The 16,074-nt window shown below is 44.8% G+C and overlaps 1 protein-coding gene across 2 annotated transcripts in view; it reads right to left on the bottom strand.

Moving 5' to 3' along the window:
* The window catches only part of LOC109898293 (microtubule-associated protein 1B), a 96,716-nt gene that overhangs the window by 41,603 nt on the left and 39,039 nt on the right, over positions 1-16,074 (bottom strand). The window contains exon 1 of one of the 2 annotated variants that reach the window (XM_031833022.1): positions 11,656-11,908. The exons of the other annotated variant lie outside the window; for it this stretch is intronic. The gene's annotated coding sequence lies outside the window, so the exon portion shown is untranslated. Of the gene's footprint in view, positions 1-11,655; positions 11,909-16,074 lie in introns of those variants that run through there. 2 annotated transcript variants of the gene reach the window in all.

Here is a 16,074-nt window from a genome sequence, read left to right as displayed (position 1 = left end):
GCCAGTGAAACCCTCTCTACGTTAATCACAGCTGGGCTTTTGAGTTCCAAGCTGTCCCAATCTGTCCCAATCTCAGACCCTCAACTGGATTCTGGGCGTGGCCATTGAGTCCAGGAGTGTTCATGAAGGCACACAAATGGACTAACGAAAATGTGTGTTTCTAATGCACGAGCGTTGCAAAATCAATGTACGCATTCAGTACCAGTCAAAGTTTTGGGTACACCTACTCATTTCAAGGGTTTTTCTTTATTTGTACTGTTTTCATTCCAGGTGAAGCTGGTTGAGAGAATGCCAAGAGTGTGCAAAGCTGTCATCAAGGCAAAGGGTGGCTACTTTGAAGAATCTCAAACAGCAAATATATTTTGATTTGTTAAACACTTTTTTTTAAACACTTACTACATGATTCCATATTTTATTTAACGAGGCAAGTCAGTTATGAACAGTGGGTTAACTGCCTTGTTCAGGGGCAGAACGACAGATTTTTACCTTGTCAGCTCAGGGATTCGATCTTGCAACCTTTTGTTTACAAGTCCAACGCTCTAACCACTAGGCTACCTGCCATCCCATATGTGTTATTTCATAGTTTTGATGTCTTCACTATTATTCTACAATGTAGAAAATAGTAAAAAAATACAGAAAAGCCCTTGAATGAGTAGGTGTGTCCAATCTTCTGACTGGTACTGTACATGTTATTCAATCATTTCATCCAAACTTCTCACGCGGGTCAACGAGCGTCTGCATAGCCAGACGCTAAAATAGAACTTGGTTATATTTTTTAGACACGTGACACACTGCAAGTCCCGCCTCTCCCACCTCCTCATTGGTTTTCACGAGCTTACACCCACGTAGATGATTGAAAGATGAACTGAGATCCACACTCCAGTCCAGTTGGTGGTGGTAATGCACCTTAAAGTTGGTTGCCAACCGCCATATTAAGACCAAAGAAGAAGAAGACTGAAGGAGGAGAGATTACTAGAAACTAACTAGGTTTCCCCTTTTATCTGTGGATTCATTGTCGGAGTAGAGAACACACAAATTCTACAAAAATCCTGAAAAAAATGACCTTGTGCATTATTTCAGGTAAAATAATAACCCAATGTTTATATCCCAGGACAAATGAAATGTCCATGAATGTTTCATGTGTTTCGACCTGTCCTCAAATTAATATAGTTGTTTCAGAGTTCGTTTTGATATTTCAACCCCCGTGTCCTGATCACGTCTGATGTGGATGGACAATATCAACACGCTCGCAATGGCGCAAGCCCGGTTTAGTCGGCATGCAAGGCTCCAAACCTTACTGCTCGGATCAGACAGAATAAACCCCAGGAAGCTAACAGTTGGATATATAGGCTGGGCTGGCATCATACTGCTCTCACATGCCAATCTTCCCTGACCAGTGAGGAAGGATGTGCTATAATAATATAAGACAGACAGACAGACAGACAGACAGGCAGACAGACAGACAGACAGACAGACAGACAGACAGACAGACAGACAGACCAGACCAGGCAGGCAGACAGACAGACAGAAAAGGGCAACAGTAGGGGATTGGCGCTGTGGCAATCGTCTCCTAGAGACCTGGGATGCTCACACTGTACCCACACTGTGCCAACCATGACATCACTACTGCCATCAAGGACAACAACCACCCGAGCCACTGCCTGTTCACCCCACTATCGTCCAGAAGGCGAGATCAGTACAGGTGCATCAAAGCTGGGACCGAGAGACTGAAAAACAGCTTCTATCTCAAGGCCATCAAACTGTTAAACAGCCACCACTAACATTGAGTGGCTGCTGCCAACACACTGACTCAAATCTCTGGCCACTTTAAATAATTAAAAATTGGATGTAATAAATGTATCACTAGTCACTTTAAACAATGCCACTTTATATAATGTTTACATACCCTACATTACTCATCTCATATGTATATACTGTACTCTATACCATCTACTGCATCTTGTCTATGCTGTTCGGCAATCGCACATGCATATATTTATATGTACATATTTCTTATTCATTCCTTTACATAGTTGTTGTGAAATTGTTAGATTACTTGTTAGATATTACTGCACGGTCGGAACATTTCGCTACACTCGCATTAACATCTGCTAACCATGTGTTTGTGACCAATAACATTTGATTTGATTTGACACAGGGGGAATATAGAGACCCTGTGTGGGTCAAAGGTCATAGACACACTTCCAATAAATATCTCACCTCCAACTCTCCTGATCAAATCATCTCTTTCCCTCCCATTTTACTATATCTCATATAATAAATATCTCACCTCCAACTCTCCTGATCAAATCATCTCTTTCCCTCCCATTTTACTATATTTCATATAAAATCATGTCTAAATGTTCCCCTTATTCCATTCTATCTCTATGTAGGCTACTATAAGGAGCTTGATTGACTATTTTTATTTTTATTTTTTATTTTTTTATTTTATTTCACCTTTATTTAACCAGGTAGGCTAGTTGAGAACACCTTTATTTAACCAGGTAGGCTAGTTGAGAACACCTTTATTTAACCAGGTAGGCTAGTTGAGAACAAGTTCTCATTTGCAACTGCGACCTGGCCAAGATAAAGCATAGCAGTGTGAGCAGACAACACAGAGTTACACATGGAGTAAACAATTAACAAGTCAATAACACAGTAGAAACCAAAGGGGGAGTCTATATACAATGTGTGCAAAAGGCATGAGGAGGTAGGCAAATAATTACAATTTTGCAGATTAACACTGGAGTGATGAATGATCAGATGGTCATGTACAGGTAGAGATATTGGTGTGCAAAAGAGCAGAAAAGTAAATAAATAAAAACAGTATGGGGATGAGGTAGGTGAGAAAGGGTGGGCTATTTACCAATAGACTATGTACAGCTGCAGCGATCGGTTAGCCGCTCAGATAGCTGATGTTTGAAGTTGGTGAGGGAGATAAAAGTCTCCAACTTCAGCGATTTTTGCAATTCGTTCCAGTCACAGGCAGCAGAGTACTGGAACGAAAGGCGGCCAAATGAGGTGTTGGCTTTAGGGATGATCAGTGAGATACACCTGCTGGAGCGCGTGCTACGGATGGGTGTTGCCATCGTGACCAGTGAGCTGAGATAAGGCGGAGCTTTACCTAGCATGGACTTGTAGATGACCTGGAGCCAGTGGGTCTGGCGACGAATATGTAGCGAGGGCCAGCCGACTAGAGCATACAAGTCGCAGTGGTGGGTGGTATAAGGTGCTTTAGTGACGAAACGGATGGCACTGTGATAGACTGCATCCAGTTTGCTGATTAGAGTGTTGGAAGCCATTTTGTAGATGACATCGCCGAAGTCGAGGATCGGTAGGATAGTCAGTTTTACTAGGGTAAGCTTGGCGGCGTGAGTGAAGGAGGCTTTGTTGCGGAATAGAAAGCCGACTCTTGATTTGATTTTCGATTGGAGATGTTTGATATGAGTCTGGAAGGAGAGTTTGCAGTCTAGCCAGACACCTAGGTACTTATAGACGTCCACATATTCTAGGTCGGAACCATCCAGGGTGGTGATGCTAGTCGGGCATGCGGGTGCAGGCAGCGATCGGTTGAAAAGCATGCATTTGGTTTTACTAGCGTTTAAGAGCAGTTGGAGGCCACGGAAGGAGTGTTGTATGGCATTGAAGCTTGTTTGGAGGTTAGATAGCACAGTGTCCAAAGACGGGCCGAAGGTATATAGAATGGTGTCGTCTGCGTAGAGGTGGATCAGGGAATCGCCCGCAGCAAGAGCAACATCATTGATATACACAGAGAAAAGAGTCGGACCGAGAATTGAACCCTGTGGCACCCCCATAGAGACTGCCAGAGGACCAGACAGCATGCCCTCCGATTTGACGCACTGAACTCTGTCTGCAAAGTAATTGGTGAACCAGGCAAGGCAGTCATCCGAAAAACCGAGGCTCCTGAGTCTGCCGATAAGAATATGGTGATTGACAGAGTCGAAAGCCTTGGCAAGGTCGATGAAGACGGCTGCACAGTACTGTCTTTTATTACGTAAGAAGCTGCGAGGGGAGACAGAACAGTAATTAAAAAAAAAAAAGTAATCCATAGATCCTTGTTTTGACTTCTCTTATTAAATAATTCAGATTTAGGGAAGTCAATTGCATGAGGCCGCAGGATGCAAACGATAACAAGTTGGTAATGAATACTAATTGCATCCACACTGTTGTGCTTGTGTAACCACAGCTAATCTACAGCCCACACAGTCAGTAACATATTGGAGTACTCTGGATATTGGATTTTTTTCACTGTATGACAATAACAAAAAACAAGCTTGTCGTCACTTGTCAAATATTCTTGTTATGCTGAGCATCGCAAAAGGCCAGAGGTGTCAGGTTTCAGGTCCCCAATGAGTTAATGCACAGTGACATGTCATCCATCTTCATGACAACCCAAGACAGGGTCACGGGGTCAAATGGACAACCAGGAGACAGGTATTATGAAAAATAACTGTCATAGTGACCTTCAACACACTGACAAGTGATACCATCGCTTGAGTTGAGAAAACCCAGAGAGAGAGAGAGAGAGAGAGAGAAAGAGAAAGAACATTCTCCATTCTTTCCCATCTCACAAATCTTATTTCGGGACACTGAGTCCTTCCAAATCTTTCAGAGTTCAGGAAATCTGACAGAGATAGCAATTCCACTAAAGAAAAGTTACTCAGAAAACTAATTTGGTGTAAAATTGGTGTGGCTATCGAGTAAACCACTGCTTGCTTGCCTGGAGGCCTTTCAGCCACTCTACATGGAGAGGAAGAGGGCCTGGGAATTTACTCTCAGTTTAGGGTGGATTTCAGAACTGCTAGTAGACAGTTTGGGGTTAATGTCTCGTCAAGTGAATGTTGAGCGCGAAGACATATGTAAAATATGTAGGCAGGATTATTTTTGGACAACGGATTTCCGGTATTGACGTGGCGGTTATGATGGTTACGTACTCAAAACTCTCAGCCCACAATTATGTTTTGTCTCCCACTGGATTTAGGATTTGGATTTTGTTCCTCGTTGGAGTGTGGGAATTTATGTTAAAGCTTGAGGCGTGTTTCTTTATTCCTTTGAACACAATACACAAATAAAATCAAGAATAGCTGCAACACATATCATGAGAACGACGCCAAGCCAGCATGGTAACAAACATAATCATCTAGTTTCCTCAGGGAGAATTTCAGTATGGAACTCTACGTCAAAAACAAAAAAAGGGAGAGCTGTAGCCTACGTGAAATGTAGCTTCCCAAAAGGACCGTCTTAGCTTGCACGGCTGGTTTGAGTCCAAGCGCCTTAGAGCCTAGGTGGCAGGCAAATTGGATGCCTGGTGCACCAGGTGCAGTCAGCAGATCTGGGATCAGGGGGGAAGATGGTGCAGGACGACCAGTGGGAATAGAGCTCCACAGTAGAGGATTAATGTTTACTGCTATACTGCACCGCTTAAGGGGAACGGTCGCCTCAGCCCAATATGCTTGCTTTCAGCAATAATGCCCTGTCTGTGACGTGACTGCTCTCCCCCTCTCCTTTTCTCTAGACTCTTTCTATCCTTCTACCAAGAAACAGACCATATAGAGAGAATGATGGTGTGTGTCTGTGTGAAAGATAGAGAAATCTGTCCTGTCCTACCTACCCACTGCATTTCAAAGGGAGAGTTTACTCACTGCAGAGAGAGAGAGAGTGAACGCCCACACAGTCCCTCGGCACCACAGTAGCCTTAGAAAGCTGTCTCTCTCTGTACCCCAACACAGCAGGCAAGGAGACTGCTCACTTTAATTAACAGTTTTATTTAACCTTTATTTAATTAGGCAAGTCAGTTAAGAACAAATTCTTATTTACAATGACAGCCTAAACGGCCAAACCCTAACAACGCTGGGCCAATTGTGCACCACTCTATGGGACTCCCAAGGTTGTGATACAGCCTGGAATCGAACCAGAGTCTGTGGTGAAGCCTCTAGCACTGGGATGCAGTGCCTTAGAGCGCTGCGCCACTCGGGAGCCCCAAAACTACTGTACTCTCTGAGACAGACGCCTGTTCTTTCTACTGGAGTCATTTCAGAGCCTGGCAGTTCTAGTATCTTCCTTTCCTTGTCTCATTTCCTCAAGGATCTGAATGTGACAGAGGTGTTCACAATAAGATGGAGATATATCCGGTGCTTCTACCTATCGGTGCTCATGAAGGAAAGAAGGACAGAAAAGACAAGGAGTAGAGGTACTGGAGGTGTTCCAGCCGTTGTATTGGTACAGGAGGTGTTCCAGCCGTTGTCGTGGTACAGGAGGTGTTCCAGCCGTTGTATTGGTACAGGAGGTATTCCAGCCGTTGTCGTGGTACAGGAGGTGTTCCAGCCGTTGTCGTGGTACAGGAGGTGTTCCAGCCGTTGTCGTGGTACAGGAGGTGTTCCAGCCGTTGTGGTGGTACAGGAGGTGTTCCAGCCGTTGTATTGGTACAGGAGGTGTTCCAGCCGTTGTATTGGTACAGGAGGTGTTCCAGCCGTTGTATTGGTACAGGAGGTGTTCCAGACGTTGTAGAGGTACAGGAGGTGTTCCAGCCGTTGTATTGGTACAGGAGGTGTTCCAGCCGTTGTATTGGTACAGGAGGTGTTCCAGCCGTTGTCGTGGTACAGGAGGTGTTCCAGCCGTTGTATTGCTAGAGGAGGTGTTCCAGCTGTTGTATTGGTACAGGAGGTGTTCCAGACGTTGTAGAGGTACAGGAGGTGTTCCAGCCATTGTCGCGGTACAGGAGGTGTTCCAGCCGTTGTATTGATACAGGAGGTGTGCCAGCCGTTGTATTGGTACAGGAGGTGTTCCAGCCGTTGTCGTGGTACAGGAGGTGTTCCAGCCGTTGTATTGGTAGAGGAGGTGTTCCAGCCGTTGTATTGGTACAGAAGGTGTTCCAGACGTTGTAGAGGTACAGGAGGTGTTCCAGCCATTGTCGCGGTACAGGAGGTGTTCCAGGCGTTGTCGTGGTACAGGAGGTGTTCCAGCCATTGTAGAGGTACAGGAGGTGTTCCAGCCATTGTATTGGTACAGGAGGTGTGCCAGCCGTTGTCGTGGTGCAGGAGGTGTTCCAGCCATTGTCGTGGTACAGGAGGTGTTCCAGCCGTTGTCGTGGTACAGGAGGTGTTCCAGCCATTGTATTTGTACAGGAGGTGTTCCAACCGTTGTCGTGGTACAGGAGGTGTCCAGCCGTTGTCGTGGTACAGGAGGTATTCCAACCGTTGTCGTGGTACAGGAGGTGTTCCAGCCGTTGTCATGGTACAGGAGGTGTTCCAGCCGTTGTCGTGGTACAGGAGGTGTCCCAGTCGTTGTAGAGGTACAGGAGGTGTTCCAGTCGTTGTCATGGTACAGGAGGTGTTCCAGCCGGTGTCATGGTACAGGAGGTGTTCCAGCCGTTGTAGAGGTACAGGAGGTGATCCAGCCGTTGTATTGGTACAGGAGGTATTCCAGCCGTTGTAGTGGTACAGGAAGTGTTCCAGCCGGTGTCGTGGTACAGAAGGTTTTCCAGTCGTTGCCTGGTAAATGGTGAGCGCTGGTCAGACAGACTTCACTGATAAGTGGAACCATGTGATCTGGTTTGGAACTATAAGGAGAGCCTGGTCATTTTCCATCCTTCTAGGGCTCAAAAGCAACCAGTGACTCAAATTGTTTAGGGTCCACACAGAGTCTGACTCGGATGGAAGTGAAACGATTCACACAGTGTCTGACTGGGATGGAAGTGAAACGATTCACACAGAGTCTGACTGGGATGGAAGTGAAACGGTTCACATAGAGTCTGACTGGGATGGAAGTGAAACGGTTCACATAGAGTCTGACTGGGATGGAAGTGAAACGATTCACATAGAGTCTGACTGGGATGGAAGTGAAACGGTTCACACAGAGTCTGACTGGGAAACGATTCACATAGAGTCTGACTGGGATGGAAGTGAAACGGTTCACACAGAGTCTGACTGGGATGGAAGTGAAACGATTCACATAGAGTCTGACTGGGATGGAAGTGAAACGATTCACATAGAGTCTGACTGGGATGGAAGTGAAACGGTTTTGAGAGCTACTGTTACTGCATTTACATACTAGTCCCTCAATACTAGAAGAGTCTTGTAATCTACTTCAGAATATTGCAGTAGAGTAGTTCTTCAGTGGTCTAATAGCTGATTAACTTAATCACATACTCTGATGAGGAAACTTAATGCTGAGGCATGCTTGAGGGTAAATCTTAGCCTGGGTAAACCAGACTGAATGCTGAGTGAAACAATGGTGGCAGGGCATTCAGTCTGGTTAAACCAAGCTAGGCTAACTAGACTAAATCCCAGCCTCATGTAAAGCACATTGGCCCATCTTTGAAACCATGCAGTGTCGTTGTGGCAAATTATACATGTTTAATGACAACGGTAATCGCAATGTCCTTCCTCCTTGTGCCTGTCTGCCTGTCTGCCAGTGTGTGTGTGTGTGTGTGTGTGTGTGTGTGTGTGTGTGTGTGTGTGTGTGTGTGTGTGTGTGTGTGTGTGTGAGAGAGTCTGTGTATGATTACCTGTAGTTATTCATAGATTGCACTTCACTTCAACAAATTAGGTTATCTAAATTAGGTCTCAGGCCAGTGATTACATAAGTTCCCGAACATATTTCCCCAGACATGCAACTGTCGGCCAGGTCGTGAACCAACACTCCTAATTTCAGAGTGAGAGTGGCTCATTGTTCCAAACCCAATCCCAAATCCTGACAGATTAGGAAGTAAGCACCCTGTTGACTAGCTAAGACTCCATTGATTTGAAACCATCCCCGAAAGTTGTTGTAGCAAAATGTACACATATAATGACGACGGTAATCGCAAATGTCCTTCAAATAGAAATGGACTTAAAGTGGATGAAGTAGGATCACCTGATTGTGCCTCCTAAATGACTTGGCAGACCACCACTACTGTTTATCAAGCTTTTGTCTGTTGATGTGGAATGTCCAGATTGTTATGGATATGGTTATTAAATCCCTCGGTTTCCTAGAAACCTGGTGATCACAACTGAATGAATGGGACCGTAATTAAAAGGGCAACACACTCTATAATCTACAGTTGGCACCCCACTCCATAATAAAAAATTGCAACACACTCTATAATCTACAGTTGGCACTACACTCCATAATTAAAAAGGGCAACACACTCTATAATCTACAGTTGGCACCACACTCCATAATTAAAAAGGGCAACACACTCTATAATCTACAGTTGGCACCACACTCCATAATTAAAAAGGGCAACACACTCTATAATCTACAGTTGGCACCACACTCCATAATTAAAAGGGCAACACACTCTCTAATCTACAGTTGGCACCACACTCCATAATTAAAAAGGGCAACACACTTCCGTAGTCTCTGTTGCCTGCAGTTATCAAATGTCTGAACATTAACTATCAGGACAGCGCCCAGACTTAAGGCATTGTTTCATTGAAGAATCCCTATTGTTGACCAATGACCGAAGGTTCGCAGACTTCGGGCTCTGAACTTCGGCTTTGTCTCAAGGAAAAATGCTGTGTTCACAAAGAGCAGAAAAAAAACCTTGCCGAATACCAAAACTAACAAAAACATCATCAGCGTCATAATATATAGGATGGGAAGCATGCAGATGCCTTTAGCCTATCCTGGGGTGGCAGGTAGCCTAGTGGTTAGAGCGTTGGGCCAGTAACCATAAAGGTTGCTGCATCAAATCCCCGAGCTGACAAGGTAAAAATCTGTCTTTCTGAGTAAGGCAGTTTAACCCACAGTTCCCTGGGTGCTGAAGACGTGGATGTTGATTTATGGCAGTCCTCCCACCTCTCTGATTCAGAGGGGTTGGGTTAAATGTGGAAGATACATTTCTGTTGAAGGCATTCAGTGACTAGGTATCCCACCTTACCCTAAGCAAGCTAATAGCTCTACGAAGGTCAGAGAAACAAAAGATTACGACTGATATAGCTAGCTTGTAGAGAACAACCAAACAGGTTTATCAAATGACTCGTGTCTCTAGCCCACAGACACATTTAGCTCACTGTCAATCTAGTGCACTTTCACTTGACCCTGGTGGGTGAGTGAGAGCTGCAATATGTTCCGATTGTTCAGTGTGTGTACGTTGGGATTCAAAACATCACCCCAGAATGCACGCCTGCGAGCCTGATCCTTTAAAAAATATATATATATATGTATGTATGTTTTCTTTTTTAAAGAAACGTCTCCACTTTACAGTCACACTAATGGATAAATCGTTCGTTTACATAAACCTTCATTATAATGCAGTACAAGCATTAATGTCAATTCAGCATCGTTTCAATTCAGGCTTGAGTAATATCATTTGAATCCCCCGTCTCGTCTCATCCTTGCTGTCGATCATTATTTCCATTCATCAGCCCCTCAAGTCATACAGACACACACGCACACGCACACACATCATACATGCTGCGTCTGAGTCATAGGGACCATTGCTGAGTCACTGGAGAGGCCTGGGATATTCCCAATGCACCCAGTGCTAGTATCCATAGGTTACAACATTGCTCTTGAGTCTTAAACGAAAAGGGTGCTGATCGCATTGATTCAAAAGCAGGAATATAATTATCTCCCACCATCTCTTTACAGCATGATATTTGTTTCATTCATAAGCATAACGCAGAAGGTAATGTTGAACAAAGAACCACATTAAACAGAGTGAACATGACATGAACAAATATGACTAATTCATCTAGTTTACGTTTAATGCCCCCGGATATCTTTAGCAAATCCAGACATTCTGCCCGTGCACATTCTGAGGAACGTGCACGAGCCTTAACACTTCATTATAGTCCATTTTGCAGGATAGAGGGGCGTTTGCGCGTCCTTGTGAGATTCTAAATTGTCCTCGATTGAACCGAGAGGCAAGCTAGGTCATAACACGCAACAAGGTCGATCTCCACAGTTCAATAAACGTACATCATCCAATCAAGCGAAAGGAATCGAACTATCGCTCAAGGCGCCCAGGGGAAACAAAACAGCAATCTACTGCGCCAATGTATTTCATCGCATTCATATCTCAATCTATTCCAAACTAAATTCTAATGAATACAAAGGCTACATTCGTCAACCTGATACAGTTCAATATTAAAACGCATTATACCACATGCGTGCGTCCAAGCTTTACCTTACAGACCGCTAATCCAGTTGCGCTGGATAAAGGGAAGGAGTGGTTGAAATCCGTCACCTGAACGTACAGTAAGTAGCCCGTACTGCTGTCCCATATGTCAAGGTAGGTTTAAATGAATCTGATTATTTAATGATTTAATACTGTCTTTGGCAAGTTTTCAACAAATTACTGTCACGGTAAATATTATATTGAAATCATATGAATGAAATGTGTAGTCAAACTGTAAATGGAAACGGATGGTTAACTCGGAGGTGTCGTTAAAAATGTGTTCATAAAGTTTCTGATGAAATACATTGAAATGAAATGCGGTCATCTGAGGATAGATAACGGGAGAGGAGACAGTCACCACCCTACGATTCTATCCGTACGTACACTTCGGTAAACAGTCTACCAGTGATCAATTAAATGAAAACAAACGAAATCATAGAACAGACAAAACCTATAGGCTAGGGTAGTCATTCCGTATATTTGTTGTAAAACCGTTTAGCCAAGATAACTTGCTATAGACATATACATACCGTTACCGATGCAGAGCACTGAGGTATGATACAACGATGCAGAGCCACTTTACCGGAGAGTCGTGTGTCTAGAAACTGGAGAGCATTGTTGGTGGTCTGCGGGCGGGGGGAGGAGGATAAGGAGAAGGGGGAGGGAAGAGAGGGAGGGACTGGAGAGAAGATTGGCAGATTTGGATACGAATGCAGACCTGTGGCAAAGCGGGACGGGATGCGGCAACGGGCAGCCAGCCGCCTATGATTCAGGCCAGGGAGGGGCGCTATGCGACTCACATTGCACCAGCGGTAACTCACTGCCTGAACTCAAGACTAAACGAAAAAAACATTCTGGCGAATCTGACAATGGAAATGTTTTAATATAAATTTACCAGACAGGTTTCTTGACATAACAGCTCATAATTTGGAAGCAATCTGATACAAATAGAAGTATGATGACGCAGATAACGTTGCCTTTGGGGTGAATAGGTTCATATGGAGAAGAAGCATGCAGAAAATAGGCTATCTTGCCCAGCAAGGCATGAAAACAACAATCTAATGACATAGCAAATCCAAACTGGGTAACAATGTGCGTGTGTGACTACCCCGTGTGTGTGTGACTACCCCGTGTGTGTGTGTGTGTTTTATTTCAGATAGGAGATGACATCTGGCAGCTGTTTGGTGCAATGGGGCTGCTACTGCATCTATTCACACACACACACAAGCCTCTTTCTCTCTCCCTTTACAAACATCACAGCTATTTTCTGCCTTTCTGGTAATGCTGGCTCTGCTTAGATTCTTTAAATAGCAAATAAGGAGGTTAGTGTTCTCATTCTCTCCACTTCTCTCTTTCTCCCTCCTCTCCCAACCTCTCTCTCCACCTCTTTCTCCCTCCTCTCCCCACTTCTCTCTCCCACCCATATCTCACTCTCTCCCTCATCTTCCCACCTCTCTCTCTCTCTCTCTCTCTCCCTCCTCTTCCCACCTCTCTCCTCTCCCCACTTCTCTCTCTCCCCACCTCTTTCTCTCTCTCTCTCTCCTCCTCTCCTCACCTCTTTCTCTCTCTCTCCCTCCTCTCCTCACCTCTTTCTCTCTCTCCCTCCTCTCCCCACCTCTTTCTCCCCCACCTCTCTCTCTCTCACTCTCTCCATCTCTTTCTCTCTCCTCTCCCCACCACTTCTCTCTCTCCCCACCTCTTTCTCTCCCTCCTCAACTCTTTCTCTCTCTCCCTCCTCTCCCCACCTCTCTCTCTCTCCCTCCTCTCCCCACCTCTCTCTACCACTATCCCCACCACTCTCTCTCCTCTCCCCACCTCTCTCTCTCTCCCCACCTCTCTCTCTCCCTCCTCTTCCCACCTCTCTCTCTCCCTCCTCTTCCCACCCCTCTCTCTCCCTCCTCTTCCCATCTCTCTCCATTCAATTCAAGGAGCTTTATTGTCATGGGAAACATATGTCAAAGTTGCCAAAGCAGGTGAAATAGATAATAAACAAAAGTGAAATGAATAATAAAAATGAACAGTAAACATTGCACTCATAGAAGTTCCAAAACAATAAAGACATTTCAAATGTCATATTATGTCTATATACAGTGTTGTAACAATGTGCAAATGGTTAGAGTACAAAAGGGAAAATAAATAAACATAAATATGGGTTGTATTTACAATGGTGTTTGATCTTCACTGGTTGACCTTTTCTTGTGGCAACAGGTCAGAAATCTTGCTGCTGTGATTGCACACTGTGGTATTTCACCCAGTAGATATGGGAGTTTATCAAAATTGGGTTTGTTTACAAATTCTTTGTGGATCTGTGTAATCTGAGGGAAATATGTGAGGTTAAGAAGTGCAGCTCAGTTTCCACCTCATTTTGTGGGCAGTGAGCACATAGCCTGTCTTCTCTTGAGAGCCAGGTCTGCCTACGGCAACTTTTCTCAATAGCAAGGCTATGCTCACTGAGTCTGTACATAGTTAAAGCTTTCCTTAAGTTTGGGTCAGTCACAGTGGTCAGGTATTCTGCCACTGTGTACTCTCATTAAAGTATGGTGTGCGTGTGAAACCACACCCCTTTCATTTCCATTGTCACTCCCACTGTCTGCCAGTATAGCTGATATATCAACTACAGCATCAGACATTGCAGGCGTGCACCAAATCTCCCAACGCCTAGACAAGTGTTTATCATGTCATTAACCGCATCAATATGATATCGCTATCTGATGCCCGACTGCTATGTAAATTATGTGGCATTCAATCAAATTTGTGCAGCATGACTGATTGAGGATTGCAGACGGTTTGGAGAGTCGGACTGGTGTAATTCTGAGGGTACAGATCTTGGATCAGCTTCCCTTCCCCCATTCCTCACCTTAACCACTAGTGGGTTAGTAAAACTGACCCGAGATCAGTGTCTTGGGGCAACTTCAACAACACCAAGTGTATCACTGCAATAGACCGACATTTCACTAGGTATGTTACACTTCACTGTTCAGCACTGCTCTTTCAAGACCTTGTCTGGTAACACACACACACACACACAGATACACAGACACACACACACACAGATACACAGACACAGACACACACAGACACAGACACAGACACACACAGACACAGACACAGACACACACACACACACAGACACACAGACACACAAACAGACACACACACAGACAAACAGACACACACACACAGACACAGACACACACACAGACACACACACACACACAGACAGACACACACACACACACACACACACACACACACAGACACTCATGTTTGGCCACAAACACTGTTTTGATTTGACTGGATCCATTATTCAGTTTGTTATGTTTGCTTTTCTGAAAAGCGGTTTCAAAAGGAAAGTGATACGATAAATGTGTCATTCTCGTAATGTTTGCAGTCTCATTTCAATTTCTTGTCAGACGTTCCTGCCGGCGCTATCTCTTTGTAATGTAAAGTGTGAATGTTCAAAGTAAAAATTCCTTCCATGGATTCTCTGTGTCCTGTTATCTGTTCAGGCCAGGTGCACCCCCTGTAAACCCAGGGTTGGGTTCTGTTTGGCCCCCTGTAAACCCAGGGTTGGGTTCTGTTTGGGCCCCTGTAAACCCAGGGTTGGGTTCTGTTTGGCCCCCTTCAAACCCAGGGTTGGGTTCTGTTTGGCCCCCTGTAAACCCAGGGTTGGGTTCTGTTTGGCCCCCTGTAAACCCAGGGTTGGGTTCTGTTTGGCACCCTGTAAACCCAGGGTTGGGTTCTGTTTGGCACCCTGTAAACCCAGGGTTGGGTTCTGTTTGGCCCCCTGTAAACCCAGGGTTGGGTTCTGTTTGGCCCCCTGTAAACCCAGGGTTGGGTTCTGTTTGTCCCTCTGTAAACCCAGGGTTGGGTTCTGTTTAGCCTCAGTAAACCTAGGGTTGGGTTATTTTTATCCCTAGTAAACCTTGGGTTGGGTTCTGTTTGGCCCCCCTGTAAACCCAGGGTTGGGTTCTGTTTGGCCCACAAGGATACCATTGCTGTGTGATCAATGGGATGATGAGAGGGTTGTCGTCCATTTGAACTAAGCTTTTTCTATCTCTCACTCTCACTCTCTCTCTCTCTCTCTCTCTCTCTCTCTCTCTCATTCATTCTTCCCCCTTCTATCTACTCCCTCTAAACCTTTCTCTATGTATCTCTCCATATCTTTCTCGCTCTCTTTCCATCTCTCTCTCTCTGAGCCAGACTGCAGTGATATCAGGCTCTGAGATCAATATCAGTAGTGCTTTGAATTATTCAACAGCTACTTCAATAATGCATGACGCATGGGTGCGCGCACACACACACACACACACACACACACACACACACACACACACACACACACACACACACACACACACACACACACACACACACACACACACACACACACACACACACACACACACACACACACACACACACACACACAGACACAGACACAGACACACACACACACCATTTAGGAGAGATTGCGCTCTTACACCAGATGACTGAAGCCACTTTTTATTCCTGGGAGAGAAAGATTAAAAGCGACTAAATAAATGTAAACAACTGATAAAGCATGCTCCACAATTGCCAATTAGCAAGATATTCACTCCCTCTCAACCTGCTGGCCCAAGACATTAGAAAATCACTTGGATCCATAACCAGCTGCGCCAAAGAGCTGTCGGAGTCTCCAATCTGAAATGTTACATATCTTTGTCACCAAAGCAACACCTCAACATATATTAATTTTCACAAAGTCTGCTGCCTAAGTTTGTATGATGGCAATTTGCATATACTCCAGAATGTTATGAAGAGTGATCAGATGAATTGCAAAGTCCCTCTTTGCCATGCAAATGAACTGAATCGCCAAAAAACATTTCCACTGCATTTCAGCACTGCCACAAAAAGACCAGCTGACATCGTGTCAGTGATTCTCTCGTTAACACATGTTTGAGTGTTGA

This window comes from Oncorhynchus kisutch, linkage group LG10 (assembly GCF_002021735.2).
Source record: "Oncorhynchus kisutch isolate 150728-3 linkage group LG10, Okis_V2, whole genome shotgun sequence".
NCBI lineage: Eukaryota > Metazoa > Chordata > Actinopteri > Salmoniformes > Salmonidae > Oncorhynchus > Oncorhynchus kisutch.
The sequence above is the reverse complement of the archived record's forward strand: the minus strand, read 5'-3'. Positions and strand labels throughout refer to the sequence as shown.